Genomic DNA, 22,170 nt, shown 5'->3' with positions numbered 1-22,170 from the left:
GAGTGTATGCTGGGAGGATCTGCCGAGCGGCTCAGACGTCACAAGCTAATTCCTCACCACCACCTACTGGGAGAATCTGCAGAGCCGCAACATTCTTCACATGCCAGATTCCCCGTTTGTTCTGTTGCTCAACCTAATTCTATCTTGTGACTCTGAGAATAAATACGCCCTTGCTTTGGCTAACTCTGAAACAACTCTCTCTGTGCCGTTGCGCTTGTGGTCGGTTACAAACCCTAACATAATTGTTCTTCTGACACACCCAGCAAAGATCAGACATTGGTTTGATTGATGTGATATGACGCAGTAATTGCCTCCAGAGGGACTTAAATGTGGACAGGCCCACTGCTCGCTGGCCTGAAAGATTAATAAGAACACATGAGACAAGCTCAATGTAGCACAATGTCATTCATTTTCAAGCTTTGTTTTTATTTGACAAAGACCTATTTGACCTATTTATTTGACAAAGATTTGCTTAAACCTACCAACTGGCATTGCCTTGGTATATAAACGCCACACAGATGCCTTCGTGACGAAAGACGGTAACAGCTGACCGGTAAAGTTATTTTGGTGTGCTTGCCGTCCTGGTAGGTGAACTGCATGATCTTCTGCATAATTCGACACAAATAGAACTACTTTTTCGATCTCCTCAAATGTTATGCAATGCTTGTTGTTGCGTGGTGATCTCTTCTTAGTGCGAACACACATGCCATTTTCTGACATGTGTTTGTTAATTGCAATCAGGCGATCCTTACCTATTCTTTGGAGAGAAGAGGGGAGGGGGAGACAGAGAGAGATAGTTAGATCATCATCATCATCATCATCATCATCATCATCATCATCATCATCATCATCATCATCATCATCATCATCATCATCATCATCATCATCATCATCATCATCATCATCATCATCATCATCACAAGTACCGTACCACACCCAGAATGCATAAACCTGAAAGAATACTGAATATAATATACTATACTATGCTACTATACTCTACTATAATGTACTATATTAGTTTTAAATAGACAATAATATAGGCACTTACCCGTGGATGAAGAGGAAAGTCTCACGGCAGATTTGTACAGCGCCGAAGAAGTAGTGCGTGTAGGCGCGTTGTCTCTTTTTGGCAATAGATTTATTTCCAACAGTCCATTCAGACTTTCGACCAAAAGCCTGGAGCTGAGCCATGATCACATGGTCTTTATGATCCTCTTCTAGTGCCGCTATCTCAAAACGCCTTGTGTAAATTTCATCACGGTCCAATTTTGTGATACACGAGCGCCGGTGAACAAACATCTCATTTTCTTTATCACTCTGGACGCATTTACAAGTGAATCGCAAAAGTCTTTCCATTTCGTGTTCGTGGCTCGCGTCAGATTCAACTCCCACAAAGCTCATTACATGTTCTACCTCGTCTGCAAATCCGTTAGGTGCGTCACCATCATTGTGCAGCTTTCTATTGTGGTGGTGGAGGTTAGGTGCACTTTAGTCTGTGTTTGTAAATAAGTAATGTTTTTTTTTGTTTTTTTTATGCTGTGCGTTTATGTGAATGTTGATTAGTGGTAGTTGAGCTATGGTTATAATTATATTGTCATTTCGGATGTATGGAGGCACTGTATGCTTGGTTAAAGTTGTGAATGGAGGTGTATTCATTTCACATGTGATCCAGGGACGTAGCGAGGAGTGGGCTGTAATTCATCATCATCATCATCAAACCTTTATTTGAATAGGCAGGTTAATTAAGAACAAGTTCTTATTTTCAATAACGGCCTATTTGGGGGTAAAAAGCCCCCTAGGGGAAAGGGGATGGGGGATAAAATCAAATAAATAAAAATAAAACACAAAGGAACATTATTAAAAAGGCAGGACATACATACAGAGCAACAACTGAACTGAACAACAACTGGTGGACAACAGAACAATAGTGGCAGCATGGTGTTAGCACATGGAGAAACATCTACATGAGTGCTCTAGGGAGTTTGTTAAAGTTTCCTTAAACAATCGAATTGAAATAAACGTTTCCATATTTAAGGTTTTTTGTAGTGTGTTCCAACTATCAGCTGCTGCGTACTGAAAGGAGGAACGGCCTTGTGAGGAGTTGGCATGGGGGGCGTTTACCAGGATATGTGTGGCTGACCGGGTGTGGTAATTTGGGAGTGGACGAGGGTGGACTAGGCGAGTAAGGTAAAGGGGATTACGGCCTAGAAGTGTTTTATATACAAAGGCCAGCCAGTGGATGTTGCGTCTAATCTCCAGGGAGGGCCAGTTTACTAGGGAGTATAGCTCGCAGTGGTGGGTCCTGTAGGGGGCATTGGTAGCAAAGCGAATGGCGGAGTGATATAGGATATCTAAGCGCTCTAGATCACCTTTACGGGCCAAGCGGTAGATTACATCGCTAAAATCAAATAGCGGCAGGACAGTCATCTGGACCAGGGTGAGTTTAGCAGATCTAGTGAAGGAGGAACGGTTCCTATACAGAAAGCTAAGCCTTGCTTTGACTTTGGCCTGCAGTTTAGTTAGGTGTTCAGAGAAGGAGAGTTTGGTGTCGATCCACACTCCCAGGTATTTATAAGAGGTGACCAGTTCAAGCTTTTTGCCATCGGCGGCTACAATGGTGCCAGTCTGGGATGTACCCTTGTGGCCGAACCACATAACTTTGGTCTTGCTGGTGTTTAGGACCAGGCAAAGGGCGGAGAAACCAGCTTGGATTTTTAGAAAGCTCTCCTGGAGAGTTTTCAGGACAGTATCCGGGGAGGGACCAGAGGTGTACAGGACTGTGTCATCAGCATAGAGGTGAATTAGGGAGTTTCCAGCGAACTGGCCTATGTTGTTTATATAGATGGAGAAGAGGATTGGAGCTAGTAAGGAGCCTTGGGGGACCCCCTTAGAGATGGATAGGGACTGGGTTAATAGGTTGTCGGTTTTTATTGACTGAGTGCGATCAGAGAGGTAGTTCTCGAACCATGCTACACTGTGATTAGTGACACCAATGTCTCTCAGCCGCTCCAAAAGCTGTTCATGATCCACAGTGTCAAAGGCCTTGGCCAGATCTATAAAGGCAGCAGCACAGTAGAGTTTGGAGTCAAGGGCATTGAGGACATCATTGAGGACTTTCATTGTAGCAGTCTCACATCCATGCCCTGAGCGGAAGCCAGATTGGTTTTCCGAAAGTATGTTGTAGGTTTCTAGAAAGCTTGTGAGTTGTTTGCAAACTAGTCTCTCTAGCACTTTTGCTATACAGGGTAAAATTGAAATTGGGCGGTAGCAGTTGGGGTCGGTATTGTTTCCTCCTTTGAACAGGGGCCGTACCAAGGCTGCTTTCCAAGCAGAGGGCAGTTCTGCTGTATGCAGGGATAGGTTACATAGATGGGAAATAGGTTCAGCAATGATGGGGGCTGCAGTTCTGTAGAAAAAGGGGTCTAACCCGTCAAGGCCAGGAGGTTTCTTGGGGTCGAGTTTGCTGAGTACTTCTAAAACGTCCTTCTCAGTAAATTCCTGCAGTGCAAAACTGTGATGCGTGGCTGGATTAGGGGCATGAAGGTTGGATGGTGAGGCAGGTGGCACTGTAGGGCTGAGGGGCAAGGGGTTGGATGGTGGGGCAGGGGGTGCCATGGACTCAAACAGGCTCCCAACTTTAATAAAGTGATTATTAAAGGCCTCTGCCACACGCTCATTTCCAGTAATTACCATATCCCCAGTTACTAGGGAGTAATTGGTCGAGATACGTCACGTGGTGTCAGTGAAACAGTAAACAAGAAGTTGCGGGGAATTTGACAGCAGCGAAGGGAAACGAGTGAGGACTGGTGAGTGAATGTGTGTAAGCGATTTGTTTTAAGAATGATAGTAGTATTGTGGTAGTTATTGATTGAATGTGTGTTTTGTTTCAAGGTTTGTAACCTGTTGGAGAAAAGAATTAAAACCGTTTTACAACTGAGTGACATCCTCCTGTCCATCCCTTCACCCCAGCAGCGGGAGTAAAGCTGCACAGTTACAAACCACCGGCGGCGGCAGAAGAGTGGCTGAAACGCGCCGTCAGACAAGGACAAAATAACCGAGGGATATGAGGTACTCCTGTGTCGTTGTAAATGGAATAACTCGCGCATCAGACCATATGGGTCAGCGAGCAGGAACGTTCACCTGGTTCAAATGTTAATGCAAGCAGCTAACACAGCTAAGGAAGCTAACGCAGCTGAATGAGTGAATGAATGAAAACTTGGTTTGACAGATGTCAGTGCCAACTTCAAATGCGATCAGGAGTAATGCCAAGCTACTGAAACTGGCTATCAAATAGCATACCAAAGCTAACGTGGACAAGCAATGAAGGCAGTTGATTGTTTGTTTGAGCATTTTATTAACAGATTGGAGAGTGGGTGCAATACAGTGCAGCTCAGTGCACACGGTTGTTGGGGGGATGTAGTCCAGAGAGGACCTTCGTCTTGTTTACATCAGGGTCCCCCATCCAGTTGAGGATAAAAGCTATGGTTTGTTTACTAGCCCTGCGATGGTGCCAATCATATTATATAGGTGTATGCTGATTAGTAGCCCTCTAATTTCAAGACTTTAGCTTAGTTTGAGTGTACCTGGGTGGCAAGCCGGCGGGAGAAGGTGAAACCTACTCCACTTTGTTTATTTGTATTGTTTTCCATTTTTGGGCGGTATCCCTGGGGGGACCTCTGGTGAGCCTGGTAACGCCGCTGAAGACTAGTTAGGCTAGGATAGTTGGGGAAGTAGCTTCTGAGCTAATTTAGGCAGCTAGAGAGGGCGGAAGACACAAGGTAGATAAGGAGTTACGGGTACGCTCAATTAGGTTATTATTTATTAGGTTATTTATTATTACAATTATTTATTTTATGGTCAAATAAAAAATAAATAAATAAAAAATAAATAAAAATTTATCAATTAAAGAAAGAGAGGGCCAAAGTGAAGGCAGCTTTCACAAGAAAGGCCAACAGCATTTTGCGAATGGCGCCAACTATGCTGCGAGAGGAATTGAAAAGTGAGTGGAAATCCCTTTCTGAGGACGCAGAAAGGCTTCATGCAGCTAATTATGTGTGTGAGGCCTGTCTGATTGATGAAGCAGGCGACATGGAGGCTGTGGATGATAAAGCCAAAGCAGACTTGGAGAGGGTAACCATAGAGTGTGATACAACATTAAAAGAGGTGAAGCAGGCAATCCATTCCAACCTTTGGTCAAAATATGCAGAGACCGAGCTAAAAGCAGCCATTGGACGGGCAGAAAGAAGCTATGAAGGTGCGGGAGAAGTTAACCTGGAAACAATCACCTACGAAAATGGTAAAGAACAAGTCACACTCTTGGAATCTCTCATCACCAAGGCAGAAAGTCTGCTAGCTGTCTGGGAAGGGTGGATCCCTGAAGGCGAGGTTAGAAAAAAGCTGCAAGTACTGGAGGACAAGAGAATTGACCTCTGGCGAAGGTGGGTGGTTGAATTCGGCAGGGTCCAGAAAGAGCAGGCTGATAGAGCCATTGAAATCAGGCTAAAGGCCGCCTCCGACATTGCAGAAGCTGAAAAAGGAGCCGCTGAGGCTGAAAGAAGAGCCGCCGAGACCAGGCTAAAGGCAGCCGAAGTTAGCGCTGGGTCTGAGGAGAGGGCCGCAGATGCCAGAGAAAAGGCAGCTGAGATCCAGTTGGTAATAGCAGAGGCCGCCGCAGAAGAGCGTGCCGAGCTGGCTAAGGCGCAGCGGAAAGCATGGGAGGTAGCACACAGCGCTAGCATAGCAAGCCTGGAAGCGGGAGGCTCACAAGCAGCAGCCATACAGAGAGTTCGCCTTCACCCAATACAGCTACCAAAGTTCAATGGTTGTATGAGAGACTTTCACCGTTGGCGAAGAGACTGGGAAAACCTCCAGCGACAGGGAGATCCATCTGGGTCAGCCGAAGTAAAGAAATTCCAGCTCCTAGACAGTGTGGAGGAGAGAATCATCAATGGCGTTAGGCTCTCAAGCTATGACACAGCTCATGATATGTTTAGGGTCCTTGAAAACCGGTTTGGGAATAAGACCACCATCGCTATTCAGATAATTGAAGAGTTGGAGAAGTTGCCGGTGGCAAAAGGTAACCAGCCGAGAAAAACAATAGAGCTCATCCAAGCTGTTGAGAATGCCCTTACTGACCTGACAGACTTAGGAAATATTGGAGCTATAAAGAATCCACTTGTTATCAAAGCTATTGAAAGCAAACTGCCTGAATGTGAGCTGAGGAGCTGGCTCACCTTTAAAGCTGCACCTGTGAACAATGTCACCCCTGAAGGCCACTTTGACGCTCTCCTAAAATTCTTAAAAAATTAAGAAGTAGTCCTTGAGGCGTTGGTGCAGCTAAGACCCTCAGAAGTGTTCGAGAAGCCAAGCAAGCCAGAGTGGAAGACATTCACACGAGCAACAGGAATGGTTGCGACTGGAGAAGAATGCAGCATGTGTGGAGATGAGGAGCACGGAGGCAAAATTTTCTTCTGCAAAAGGTTCAAAGCGCTCAGTCTGGCTGAGAAGAGAGACGTCGTCGAAAGGAATGAAGCCTGCCAGAGATGTTTGACATCCCATCAGAGGGATGGAGAATGCAGCGACAGGTTCCTTTGCAGGAAGTGCTGCCAAAAGGGAGAGACCTCCGACCACCACTACCTCATGTGCTCTGCAGAAGGAGGGCAAAAAGGAGAGGAGAGGAGAATGGGAAAGCAAAGGGTGGAAACGAGCGGCGTAAACACGGGAACACTCTCAGAAGAGCAACAGAAGGCACTTGCTAACGTCTCCCCCGAAGCAGCGGACCAGATTTTAAGGGCATTCACCAACCAAACAGTGTCAATGAGCACAAGCAGTAAGGGTGGTAGTCTCCGTGGAAATAATTGCCTGAGGGAGCATCCTGTGCTTATGATGATCATGGTTTGAGGAGATGGAGATGTCAATCCACAACTCTAAGACTCATTTTGCACACTCTATGAGAGCAAAAGCGATCACGGTGGAGGAGATCTCCTGCGAGCTGGTAAACACCAAAAGAAAAAGGGCTCAGAAACTGGACAAGGTCACGAGAGGAGTGGAAGAGATCCTCCCCGCTGGAGGCTTCTCTCTCAAGCCATGGGTTCAGTCCGGTCAAAGTGGGAGGCGTGAAAGAAGTCAGCCCAAGCAATCTGGTGAGGTTTCGAGTCTGGCGCTCGAAACCCTGGTGTTGCCCAATGCCAGAGAGGCTGTGTGTAAGGTTCAGCAGCTTGGCCAAGCTCTGTGGGGGGGCCATCAGCTGGGTCCGCAGAGCGGTGAACAAGTGGCAAATCCGAGGTGGAGCCATAGAGAGAGCAGAGTGGGAGGCCAAGCACTTGATGCAAGCAAAGAGTGTGCTGATAAAGATTTGTCAATTTTGTCGCTAACCATGGCTGAGAAATGTGTTGCATTAGAGGAAGAAAAGGCCTCTTTACATACTATGATGAAACGGTCACAAGAAAGTCATCAGTCTGAGATTAATTCTTTAAAAAGTGAATTGGATAAAGTATCAGCACAGTTGCAAATGACTGAGTACAGTCTTGAGGAGAGAGAGAAGATCCACCATGATGAGTGTGAAGGGGCCTCTGCCCTGAAGGAGAAAGTGGAGCATCTCCACGTACAGTTCCATAAAGAGTCAGATAAAGTGAGAGAGGCAGTTAACAAACATCATTGTCTACACAATGAATTGCAAGCCAAAGATGAGCAAATCAACTGCATCAACGTTCAAATAAGTCAAAGAAAGGAATTACTTGCTGGACTCGGTCAACAGCTGAAGGAGAATGATGCAGCCATTGCCCATGTCATGGATTCTGCCTCAATTGAAAGGCTGAAACATGCTGAAGAGAACAATGGTCTAATAGCACAGTTGGGAAGAATGGAATATGAGCACAGAAGCTCTCTGAGCAGCTGGAAACTACAACAGCCTGTTAGCAATGGAACTGAGATTTCAGTTTCACAGAATAAATGGAAGACATTACATCTCAAACTCAAGCTGTAACAAAATAAATATGTGACATTTTTGTCCTTGAAGGGGCATTTCTTCATCTTCAAAAAGAGGGTCTGTCCTCGAAGCATGGGAGCTTGCGGCCGCTTCCGAGAACTTTGTTTGGCAGCTAAAAAGGGAGTAGCATTCCCTGAGTCAACTCTGAACAGACTTGTGTCCACCACCAAGGGAGAGTGTTTATCTGTTGTGGTCTCCTTGGGTCTAAAGACCAGGATACCAAGTGGGAGGTGTGCAGCTTTCTATTGTGGTGGTGGAGGTTAGGTGCACTTTAGTCTGTGTTTGTAAATAAGTAATGTTTTTTTTAGTTTTTTTTATGCTGTGCGTTTATGTGAATGTTGATTAGTGGTAGTTGAGCTATGGTTATAATTATATTGTCATTTCGGATGTATGGAGGCACTGTATGCTTGGTTAAAGTTGTGAATGGAGGTGTATTCATTTCACATGTGATCCAGGGACGTAGCGAGGAGTGGGCTGTAATTGGTCGAGATACGTCACGTGGTGTCAGTGAAACAGTAAACAAGAAGTTGCGGGGAATTTGACAGCAGCGAAGGGAAACGAGTGAGGACTGGTGAGTGAATGTGTGTAAGCGATTTGTTTTAAGAATGATAGTAGTATTGTGGTAGTTATTGATTGAATGTGTGTTTTGTTTCAAGGTTTGTAACCTGTTGGAGAAAAGAATTAAAACCGTTTTACAACTGAGTGGCATCCTCCTGTCCATCCCTTCACCCCAGCAGCGGGAGTAAAGCTGCACAATCATCTTCAGCGTTGCTGTCAGTGACAGTGATTATAGCCCGAAGAACTTCATCTTCGTTGTCTCCTTCATCAGAACCAGAATCTGAGTTTTTTTTTGGATCCTTTTTATCCGGCAACATGAAATCCGTGATAAATGTTCCCAGTGCGCGTTCGTCTTCTACACAGTATGCACCGAAATGAGCAAACCGGTTTAACGCTTCGGCAACTGCTCTTGCTGTAGTCTCCATGGTGACTGTCAGAAGAGCACTGTCTGCTCGCTGTTTAATACCATCAATGGCCATCAACTTAATGACGTCACCGCCGTGGCTGCCTGACCAATAAGCATTTAGATGTAAATACAGTAGTGTGGTAGTGAAAGACACAACAACAACAACAACAACAACAACAACAACAACAACAACAACAACAACAACAACAACAACAACAACAACAACAACAACTTAATTTTATATAGCGCCTTTCAAGGGACCCTGAGTGGACGCGTCTATCCGCCAGAAATGCGGCTACGGAAAGTATAGACGCTGAGTGGACAGATACAATACTTATTATTGATTGAATTGATTGAAAACTTTAACAGATTGCAGATCTGTTAAATATAAATATTAGAGGTGGGTAGGGGAGAGTGGGGTGAGTAGTGCCAAGGGACATGTAGTTCCACCCCTGTTATCTAGAAAACCATAGAAGAAGTTGGTCATGTGACAACATATTTTTGAAGAGGCATCCATTTCACTCAACCTGCAGAGAAGGGAGACACCTGGCTTGAGAGGTAAGCACATTTAAGTTCAAAAAACTGTTTTTTGCCCTCCAAAATAAAATTTGTATGATCAAGGTTTTTTTATTGCTGTGTTTGAACAATTATAGACAACTTTGAAAACAGTTCACACATGTTTTAGTGCTTTAGTAAGCTACACCATGAGTCTATACAGTTAGCATGATGCTAGCTCAAAACAGCTGGGGGATGCATTTTTTTCAAAATGGTAGGCTTGGGGTGATTTGTGCCAAAGGGCCTGGGTTAAGTTGTGCCAGATATTCTCTTTGTTAAGTTGCCCCAACTTATTTTATTAACTATATATATTACTTTATTGTATTTTATTGTTATTGTACATTGCATTCTTGCATTTGATCACTAAAACTATGTGATATTCTTAATTTTAGACCAAAATCCATCATGCCACGCAGATATACAAACGGAAGACAGACAGGGTTTCAACTCCTCTTGAGAAGTTGGAAAGAGCAGTGAAAGAGGTGCAAAAGGGGAAGACTATACGTCAGGTTGGAAAGGAGATGAAGATCTGCAGGATGCTTTTACCGCTTTTGAGATTAAAATGATCTGTTTTACGTAAAATTATCAATGGCACAATTTACCCCAGTGTATTCTCTCTAATGTCACAACTTACCCCGCACCGGGGGCAAGTTGTGCCACAAAACCACTTTTTTTTCTAAAGCTATATTTCTGAAACAGTTTATTTAAGATCCAAAGTTGGGGGCATTACTGTAATCCCCTTGCTTTAAAGGCACTTTAAGTAAAAAGTGGCACTAATCACCCCACTCTCCCCTATAGATAATTTTTTTTAATCTAGATTAATCTATCTGCAATCCTGGATTTAATCTAGATTAATCTAGATTAAAATGGCTCAAAAAAATTATTCAAAATATGTGTGTTCTATCCAAATAATGACCAGAAGTAAGTCCTTACTTTTTCTTTCCTCCTTAAGTTTCTCAGGCCAGGTGGCCCATTACACCATGAGCCCATCTCCCGTTTCCAAAATGCATTACAGACTGTTTGAAAAAGCTGTTTTGCTATGATAATTGGTAATGAAATATCAAAATAATGTTCAATAAGATGTACTTGTGTTTAATAAGTTGTTTTATTCAGAAGGTAACAAAAATAAATAATATTACCAGTACAGTACAGTATCTAGCACACTCTCAGGAGCAAAACAGAAAGAAGCATTTCAAACTTGAACTATGTGACATGGCTTGACTCAGTCCAATCTCTATTTCTCCTTCTTCCACCAGTAGGCAGACCAGCTTGTTTTATGTAGCGGTGTCTACTTATAGTGCCTATAATATTTTTCCTGTTGGGTGCCAGACAGGGCCAAACCCTGCCAATGCAAATCAACTGCTCCAGTGGAGTTGCTCAGTGGCCAATGGTGTCAACTGTGGTTGTACTGGGCAGCTCCCAGGTGTGAATGGAACTGTGTGAATGTGAAGAAGGGCGTTCCTGACAAAGAGCATCTGTGCTCAGCGAACCTACCCTGGGTAAATAAAGGTAAAAAAAATGTAAAAAAAAAAAATACGGCCAAGCTCTAATAAATATATATATATAATATATATATATAGCGACACACACCATGGCTGCCTGACCAATAAGTATTTAGATGTGAAAACGTATAATGAAAACAACAACCTCTCTCGCTCCGAATGAAAAGGAAGCATATCACTCCGTGTCCTGACCTGATAATGTTATTTTCTTTGAGTTTCCCTATTGAATGAATTTACTTCTTATGCTATTAGGTTGCAATAAATTTACTTGAACGAAATTCGTTCGCTCATAAAATTCGTGACATTCTAAATGTGTTTTAATGTTCTTTATTACATGGAGTTTTCACATTCGCCGAAATGCTTGCTTGTGATTGGTCAATAGCCCGCGTCAGAGGTCAGTTATCACACAATAATTACCGCTGTGGGACAATAATGACCGCTGTGCGCAGCTGTTCGCAATCAAGCCCACTACAACACTGTATCAGTGCTGCTCAGCATATGCACAGCTGCACTCAGTCATGCAATCAGACCAGAGACCTGCCGGCTGCCGATAATAATAATCACTTTATTTGGGCTGACAGAGCCACAGAACAACTGCGTCTTCATTTGATCTAGTCTTGTCGATGAATTAGGTATATTGTTAGTAAGTTAGCCATGTAATAAGCGGGATAATGTATAGCTATACTCGATCATTGTCGCAAAATAATTGACCTTCACTGACATTTAAAACACCTCGGCGCTGCGCCTCGGTATTTTAAACTCTGTGTCGGTCAATTATTTTGCGACAATGACCTCGTAGCTATACATTATCCCTTACTTAATTTAATGACACCCGCATCCCGACTCTTGACGAAGGCTTTTATTTTTTTTAATCTTTTGTCACAAGTTACGTTGCTATAACTTATAACATTAAGATAGTGTATTAACATTGTTATTCTCTCTCTAAGAAAGGAGAGCGTGTGTCTGTGTGTGTTTCAACACCTCGATAAGTACCTGTACTTAATACGCGGACAGACCACACCCAGCGAATAGCCCTCGCCTGTAGTTTTTCCACAGTATTGAGAGACAATACTTGTCGAACAATATAACAATAATTACCTCATTTACAAGTTGTATTTAAGTTTGAAAATTAGGGCAGATAAGGGAACACATTAATGACATTTCAAAGATGTAAAAAAAAACAAGATTTAGATTTTTTCGATTTTCTGAAGAGCAAGACATTTTTTTCATTTCCTGACACCTCTTTCTCCCCAGATCAAATCGGGTTTGGTCGCGTCGAGTCACATATATGTTATGATTAATTGAAAATGGGGGACCCTGATGTAAACAAGACAAAAGTCTTTCTCTGGTCTGCATCCCCTTAACAATTGTGTGTATTGAGCTGTACTGTATTGTACCCATTCTGCAATCTGTTAATAACATTTTCAATCAATTAACACTTTAATCGCCATGGGTTAAATTCATAATTTACCATCCCTCGCCAGCTCTATTTGTCTATGGAGAAGTTCCCCTTCTTTGCAGGGCTATAACTTTTTAAATTCTGATGCTACATTGCCATTATTATGGCCCATTCAATGTCCTATATGTATTGTTCAGGGTGTAGCAACGTTAAACTTTTTCATTCACATATTCATACTAAAATATGGTCTAAAGTATAAGTATGTTTTTATCGTTTTCTGCAGCTTTCTTCAGAACGTGATTTATAGCCCTAAATGCATTATATTGATGATGAAATACAGTTTGGTAGCGATCGGCGCGAGATGAAAAATTTCAACTGGACGTACTTCTAGAATGATCTACGTATGATCTGATGATGACCGGATGGGCGGGGGATCGTTTATATATTCCGTGGGCAGCGTTAGATGATTCATCCAGAGTGGGTCATATGTTCATCATAGCAGTTTATATGGAATAGGTTAGAAAATAACGCTGAATCTTACCGTATGTTCCTCGCGCCGTTGGACGATCAGCGTGGAGTAGACCGTTTTCGATTATGGGATGTTGTTCCTGATGAACCATTTCCAGGTTGTATAATACTATATACGTCCAAATAACGTTGTTTATTGAGTTAGGGCGAGCGATTGATCATCCAGTGTGTTGAGATGGAGTCCGGCTACCGATCGCGAGTGCCCGGAGCACATATGGATGGGCACTTCCTGTTTGGCGCGCCCCTCCCTCTTGGCCGATCTGCCGATCGGCCACCAGATGGCGCTCTCGAACCGTTAGACAGTTGAGTGGAGCTCACCAGTACATCTCAGGGCTCCGGAAAGGAAATATGATTTCGATGACAGATTTTTGAAATATTGACATCAAAGACGAGTTACGGCGTCTTCGGCAGAATGAGCATTGCTAGGAATGACGTCTTAACTCGTCCCCGGCGATCATAGTGTTAATCAATCAATCAAATAACAACCGCTAACTTCAGTGTTAGATGGCATGCTTTGTAGCAACCTATGTATAGATGTTGTGAGGGCTGTGGGTGTGTGTGTGTGGGTCATGAGCAGATAATAGGGAATCTTAAATTTATACATAAAACGAATAACCACAAAACTGCTTACGCAGACGTTTTAGGAGAAGGGGGAAAATAAACAACACAAAACAACCTTTACAGGTGAAAGCCTCAAAGTGAGTATTTATGAAAATAAGTAAAGTCCAAAAAACAGGACAACACTCATTAAAGGGGTATTGTAGAAAGAATAAATAAGCCACAAAGGCAACTCCTAAAACCAGAGTTTATATTGAAAACATAAAACCATAAACCTCCACCAAGGGAATTTATGTGCAACGGACAGTTCCAAAAGAACAAAAGAAAACACTACCATAAAGGACTCAGCCTCTATAAAGTAAAGTGTAAACTAAGCCAGTAGCCGAAAACAAGATAGCTACAAAAGAAGGCTAAATGCTGAATAGGGCAGCACTACACTTAAATATAATAAGCCTGACCAAACGTATAGCCAGCACAAGGAAAATGAAAAAGCAGTTGACACTGCGATCTCCAAACTTAAATAGACTCCACATGGCCATAGGCACAGCTGTACTGCATCAGGTGCAATCAAGCCCACACACCTGCCGACCCATGAGGCAATTAACCATAGGTTATGTATATAACCTAGTTATATTAGTATTGGCTGAGCGTTCCGCTCTAGCCTAATGAGATACCCCTTATCTCCTAGTACCTACTGTACACCACCACGAACAACTTAATGCACCCATACCTGACCGGGCCTGCCCCTATGGAGGCGTAGCCTATAAGACCATGGTCATGGTCACCAAACACTCTTCCTCGCCAAATCTCGTTCCAGTAAAAGATCCCTCAAAAGGGAACTCAGGGCCGCATAGAGCGGGACGCTCAGCCAATACTAATATAACTAGGTTATATACATAACCTATCGTTATATATCGTATGGCTATCGCGTCCCGCTCTAGCCTAATGAGATATGCACTGTAAAAATTAACCAGCATTTCACAACATTTAACAGTATTATCTTACAGTAACATATTGTAATTAAGGCCTCCTGTAATATCCCAACAAATACATGTAAAAAAGACAGTATCTTTTGATTTCACATTATATTATTCTTATTTCACAATAAAATACAGCAATCAAAATCCTCTGTAATATCACATCAGATGTTGTAATCTCACAATAGCATATCAACATATCACATTATATTATTCTTATTTCACAATAAGATACCGCAATCAAAATCCTCTGTAATATCACATCAGATGTTGTAATCTCACAGTAGCATATGAATATTTCACATAATCTATTTATTATTTCACAATAAAATATTGCAATCAAAATCCTCTGTAATATCACATCAGATGTTGTAATCTCACAGTAGCATATCAACATATCACATTATATTATTCTTATTTCACAATAAAATATTGTAATTTTATACAAAACAAGACGAAAGTCTTTCTCTGTAATATCACATCAGATGTTGTAATCTCACAATAGCATATCAACATATCACATTATATTATTCTTATTTCACAATAAGATACCGCAATCAAAATCCTCTGTAATATCACATCAGATGTTGTAATCTCACAGTAACATATGAATATTTCACATAATTTATTTATTATTTCACAATAATATATTGTAATTTTATTAAAAAAAACAAGACAAAAGTCTTTCTCTGTAATATCACATCAGATGTTGTAATCTCACAATAGCATATCAACATATCACATTATATTATTCTTATTTCACAATAAGGTGTTATAAGTGGTTGCTAGGGTGTTTCTAGGTGGTTGCTAGGGTGTTATGGGTGGTTTCTAGGGTGTTTCTAGGTGGTTGTTAGGGTGTTATAAGTGGTTGCTAGGGTTTTTCTAGGTGGTTGCTAGGGTGTTATAAGTGGTTGCTAGGGTGTTTCTAGGTGGTTGCTAGGGTGTTTCTAGGTGGTTGCTAGGGTGTTATGGGTGGTTGCTAGGGTGTTTCTAGGTGGTTGCTAGGGTGTTATAAGTGGTTGCTAGGGTGTTTCTAGGTGGTTACTAGGGTGTTTCTAGGTGGTTGCCAGGGTGTTATGGGTGGTTGCTAGGGTGTTTCTAGGTGGTTGCTAGGGTGTTATAAGTGGTTGCTAGGGTGTTTCTAGGTGGTTGCTAGAGTGTTATATATGGTTGCTAGGTTGTTTCTAGGTGGTTGCTAGGGTGTTATAAGTGGTTGCTAGGGTGTTTCTAGGTGGTTGCTAGGGTGTTATATATGGTTGCTAGGTTGTTTCTAGGTGGTTGCTAGGGTGTTATAAGTGGTTGCTAGGGTGTTATATGTGGTTGCTAGGGTGTTTCTAGGTGGTTGCTAGGGTGTTATAAGTGGTTGCTAGGGTGTTTCTAGGTGGTTGCTAGGGTGTTATATGTGGTTGCTAGGGTGTTTCTAGGTGGTTGCTAGGGTGTTATAAGTGGTTGCTAGGGTGTTTCTAGGTGGTTGCTAGGGTGTTATATGTGGTTGCTAGGGTGTTTCTAGGTGGTTGCTAGGGTGAAAAGCATGGTGAAGAGGTCGTGACCAGGGTGGGCGGGGTCTGCCATGATCTTCCTCGCCCTCCTCAAGGCCCTGGAGGAATGTAGGGACTCGAGGGAGGGAAGGGGGCAGCCGATCACACTCTCTGCTGATCGTATCACCCGCTGCAGCTTGGCCTTGTCCCTGACCGTGGCTGCAGGGAACCAGGTGATGATGGAGAGGGTGAGGATGGACTGGATGATGGCAGTGTAGAACTGGACCATCATAGTCCTCTGCAGCCTAAACTTCCCTAACAGGGGAGCCTAGGCATCATTGGGACAGGTCTCTGCTCATCAGCAAGGAAAGGTACTGCTTTGGGGAGAAAGTATATCATCTATCACTACAGCCACCGGGTGTGGGAGGGTGCGGGTAGTATTAGGAGAAGTGTGGGTACAGTGTCCACCCACCCCTCCTATACCCAACCTAGACCCAACCCCCCCAACCCACCCACCCAACCACCTCCAATGTACAGCCCCCCCCACCCCACCCCACCTAAATGTATAGATGTAGCAGTACTGTCTATCATGTATGTGTGTGTGTGTCTGTGTGTGTGTGTGTGTGTGTGTGTGTGTGTGTGTGTGTGTGTGTGTGTGTGTGTGTGTGTGTGTGTGTGTGTGTGTGTGTGTGTGTGTGTGTGTGTGTGTGTGTGTGTATGTAAATTAATGAACCGAAATATGTAGTTTGCTGATAGATACACAAAATGGGTTTATTTATGTTGATTTAATTTGGTTGTGTTGAGGTTTCCATTTTTGCAAAATGCATATTCTGTTTGGTTTTACACAATACGTCTATTGGTGTGTTGTGTGTGTGTAGGGGCAGGTATATATAAGATTTTTTCTTCTTCCTGTTCCTTTCGGCCATGGTATTTGGTGAATTATATGAATATGTACTGTTGGACTGTGGTAATTCCATGTACGAATAAATAAATGATGATGACAATGTATGTCCTGATGAATTGAAAATGGGGGACCCTGATGTAAACAAGACGAAAGTCTTTCTCTGGTCTGCATCCCCTTAACAATTGTGTGTATTGAGCTGTACTGTATTGTACCCATTCTGCAATCTGTTAATAAAGTTTTCAATCAATCAATCAATCAATCAGTACCCGTTCTGCACCTGCGTATTGGGGGCCACTATATAATGCATGATTAGGAGAAATGTTGAGACTTGTCTAGGCTGCCTGCACACACACCAGCTTCCTGGGCGGGCGCCTCCCAGAATGCACTACACCTGTACCCCGCCTCCCAGAATGTACCAGCAACCTTCCTCCATTGTTGTATCAGCGTGTGCCGTGTCTCTGCATCGTTAATCGACAATAAAACGTGAGTAGTGCATGATAAAGTCGATGGTGGATATTATGTTGTATCTATGATTTCGATTGCAAACGCCAGCGGAGTAGTGCTGTGTTCGTTTTTTACATGGTTATGCGTTTTTACACGTTATGCGTGCCTGCTGCTAATTTAGCTATGTTAGCTGTTAGCTATGTCTGGCCTCTGCTGGGTAATGCAACGTTGCCTAACAAACAACGGGACCACTGTGTTTTTTTTGTATTGCTCCTGGCTGTTCAAACTAATTTTACCGTGTGAAAGAGAGGAAAGTTGGTTCATTTCCACAAACTACCAGTGAAAAAGTGTTGTTCTGAACTGGAGCTATATAGGTAGCCAGCCATTTAGCTACCTGGCTACCTAATATAGCTTCAGTTCAGCTAACTAGCTACATGCAGCATTTAGCCAGTGATGGGCAAGCTACTTGGAAAATGTAGTAAGCTACACTAGTTACTCTCGATTAAATATAGCTCAACTACAATGGAAGCTATCCCCAGATAAATGTAGCAAGCTACACTACAAAAATAGCACACTACTTTTTTTTTTTTTTTTACTTTACTTTATGATCAGGTTTCCACCAAACAAATACAGTAGGCAGGCAAAACAAAGTTCAGGTGGATTGTTTATGAAACAAGCCCTCGGTCTGGCTTTTTGTGTCATCATTTTAACATGCACTTGTATTATGTACAAAATGTTAATAAAGTATGAGGAAATAACTGTGGAAACGTAATAAATAAAAGGCCAAATCAATCAAATAAACACTAAAATATATACTCTCTCTATTGGAATGGAGACTTTTCAGCACAGGATAAACTGCCCACTTTATCAACCAAAACTTCTTCAATATCAGAATTTTAACTAATAATAACTGTCTTACTGAATTTTACTATTATGCTACCATGTCTATACTACCACCAACTATGCTGTCTATACTACAGTATGTACTCAGAGTATAACACTCAAGCTCGACACTGCTAGACAAACAATACTAATTTATAGACTATATTTGTTTCCTGTGCAGTACACCTGAGATTAATCACCTCATCCAGTACTGTTTGACATGAATGTATGTGTCGTTCCCTGTGTTTTTTTTCTTACTGCCTTGCCTCCCTCCCTTGTCCTAGGGCCTGCCTACTGATTGCCTGCCTGAATCTTCCGGTCGACAAGGCGTACAGGACAGTAATCTGCACTGATGGGTTCAACCTCTCCCCAGATCCATGCACGGATTGCTTCCTGGTTGTATAGGTAGGCCTATATGCAACACAGATCGTAGTTTATAGACTATATTTGTTTCCTGTGCAGTACACCTGAGATTAATCACCTCATCCAGTACTGTTTGACATGAATTTATGCGTCGTTCCCTGTGTTTTTTTTCTTACTGCCTTGCCTCCCTCCCTTGTCCTAGGGCATGCCTACTGATTGCCTGCCTGAATCTTCCGGCCGACAAGGCGTACAGGACAGTAATCTGCACTGACGGGTTCAACCTCTCCCCAGATCCATGCACGGATTGCTTCCTGGTTGTATAGGTAGGCCTATATGCAACACAGATCGTAGTTTATAGACTATATTTGTTTCCTGTGCAGTACACCTGAGATTAGCCTATAGTATACATTCATAATCTGCATGCAAACTGTAATCTCTCCTTTATCTGGTTTCCTTTTTTCTAGGTCATCAGAGAGGTCTTTAACATACAGTATCCTGTTCAGTGGCATCTTGTTCAGTGAGGCAGCCAGGCTAACCAGTGTTCAGTGTGAGGCAGATGTAATGATTGGGTAGGTAACTATAGTACGCAGAACAATGTTCCACTGTAAATATATTCGATGTCAGCATGTGTCTGAGAGTGTGCATACCTTTGTCCAGCACGCGCAGCTCCACAGTAACGCCCCCAATTATCATTATCAGTGCGGGGTACCTGACAGCTCACAGAGGTTCAGAAAACATGCAGCACTGAGATCTCATATATATAGGCTGCATAGGTGCTACCTGCAAGCTGGTCAGCCGCCTAGACCTAGATCAGCTCTACCGCCTGACACATCCTTGAAATGTGTGCTTGAGGCTTGTGCATTTAAGTGTGACACTTTAGCCTCTCTTATCAAGCATTTGAAGACACACATAAAGGGAGGAATGGAATCGCCATGTCCATTTAGAGGTTGTGATTGCAGGTTCACAAACGTAATGACTTTTGCTTCACATATTTCCAGGAAACACAAGGATTCAGTTTTAGATGACTTGGTACTAGACAAGTCTACAGAGTCATTGCCAGAACCCAGTCAGACGTATTCAGAAGCTGCTGGTGAACATGATGAACCAGAAGTGCCATTAGCTGTGGACGAAACCCTTTTTTTACATAACCTTACACTTTTCTATTTGAAATTGCAATCTAAGCTACTCTTACCGGCAAACACCATACAAACCATTATTGAGGACTTTCAAATTGCTCATGAACTTGGCCTGTCTCATTCACTTAACGTTCTGAGTGAGAAATTGGAATCCCTCAGGCCACTATAAGCAGCATGGTTGATGAAGTGAACAGAGATGATCTACTCACATTTTTTAACAAGGGAAGACTCAGTACAGATACAAAGAGGAAGTCTGCTTTTAAAGAGTGTTTCAACCATGTTCATCCCGTGCCTTTGCTCTTGGGCAATGATGAAAATGACAAAGAATGCTTTGCTCAGTATGTACCTATACATGAGACATTGGTGACACTGTTCAAAAACGAGTCTCTACGAGAACAGTATAACATGACACGTTTGCAGCAATCTACTGATGCTGTCTATCAGGATGTCAAGGATGGAGAAGGATTTCAAAGTAATCCAATGTTGAAAGCTGACCCTTCCTCACTTGGTTTGATACTGTACCAAGATGCCTTCGAGGTTGTTAATCCACTGGGCTCAGGGAAGAAAAAGCACAAGGTCTTAGCTGTTTACCTAACCCTGACTGACATATTGCCTCACAATAGATCTTCTATAGATCAGATGCAACTTGTTCTCTTATGTAGGGAGCAGGACTTTAAGTATTTTGGGCTAAAAAAGGTTTTTGCACATCTGATTGAGTACCTCAAAATCCTGGAGGAGAGAGGTGTAGTCATATCTGATGGGACTGTACTAAAGGGCTCTTTGGTTGCTATTGCAGGAGACAACTTAGGATCCCATTCTATTGGGGGATTTTTAGAAAACTTCAGTCGATCTAAATATTTTTGTCGCTACTGTCAGGTACAGAGAGAGGATTTTGTGAAGAATCCAGTGTTGTGTGGTGCCACAAGAACGGTCCAATCATACACAAGTAATTTGCAAGACCTGGAAACTAGTGCCACAGACTCTGTATGTGGTATCAAGTTTGACTCTCCTTTCAACCAGCTTTCTCATTTCCATGTTTGCCAGCCTGGCCTCCCAGCCTGTCTAGGCCATGATTTATTTGAGGGAGTCATGGCTTATGACCTTCCTTTAAGTATTCGCCATTTAGTCCAGGAGAATAATTTTACTTACCTGCAGTTAAATCGGTGCAAAAACAAGTTCCGATATGAAGGGAACGATGGTAGGGACAAACCAGTAGACCTCTCTCCCAGCAGTGACAAACTAAGTGGGCATGCAGTTCAAAACTGGTGTTTCCTTAGATTACTCCCTCTCTTGGTGGGTGGCAGGATTAAAGATCCCTGTGACAATGAGGTGTGGCAGCTCATTTTGCAGCTGAGAGAGATGGTTGAGCTTATCTGTGCACCAGTCATTACAGAAGGCCAGGTAGCATATCTGAAAGTCATCACAGAGGAGTACATATGCAACAGGAAAATGCTCTTCCCCAATGCCCCCCTGAGGCCAAAGCATCACTATATTGGCCATTATCCAGATCTAATCATCCACTTTGGCCCACTTATTCGCCTGTGGACTCTGCGGTTTGAAAGCAAACACACTTTTTTCAAACAGTGTGCCAGAAAATTGCACAATTTCAAAAATCTGTGCAAAACACTAGCAGAGAGACACCAACTCCTCCAGGCCTACCTGAGTGCGGGAAACTTGTTTCCTCCTGTTATACAGGTAGAGAAGGGGACTGCCTTTTATTTGGATGATTACAACAACAAGATCAAGGCATCTGTAGCCAGTTGTCAATTTGAGTCTCAGTCTGCAGTGGCTTGTAACAATGTTACAGTCAAAGGCACAGACTACAGAAAGGGGATGTTCATCTTGTTTGGGAACAGTGATGAAGGACTTCACATGGGGAAGATTATGCTGGTCATTGTTGCCCAAAACTCTGTCCACTTTGTCTCTGAGAAACACATTTGTGTGAAGTTGATTGACATGGGTGTGTACTGTGACTTAGGAATGGCCCAAGAGGATTACGTGTGCATTAAGCACAAAGATGTACTGGACTACTATCCTCTTCCAGCATACAACGTGCACGATCAGATGCTTATTGCGCTCCACCATTCTTTTCCAGGAGCAGTTTAAACAGGAAAGGGAGGATATGACAGACGTGAGGACAGACGTAAGTGGAGCAGGATATCAAGTAACCTTAAGATAGTTGATTTTGTATTTAAATTTGTATTGTTGATTGTATAGCGAGCACATGTTGGCAGTTAACCGCATATAGTGCACTGCAAACAGACAAGTAGGGAATATGCACAAACTGATTCATGATTGCCCCTAATCAATGAGAGTAGGTAATGGAAGCTATAAAGGAAGCAGTTTGGTCATATTTACCGGGCCTCCCTGATGACTTACTGACCACCCTACTTGAGGATCTTGGAGTGGAGAGTGTCGAAGATCTTGCCTTAATGGAGAGGGTGGATCTGGACAGACACCTCAAACCAATCCAGTGTCGGAAGCTGATGGATG

The sequence above is a fragment of the Notolepis coatsorum genome (genome assembly GCF_963971535.1).
Source record: "Notolepis coatsorum genome assembly, chromosome: 4".
NCBI lineage: Eukaryota > Metazoa > Chordata > Actinopteri > Aulopiformes > Paralepididae > Notolepis > Notolepis coatsorum.
This window is presented reverse-complemented; position numbering follows the sequence as displayed.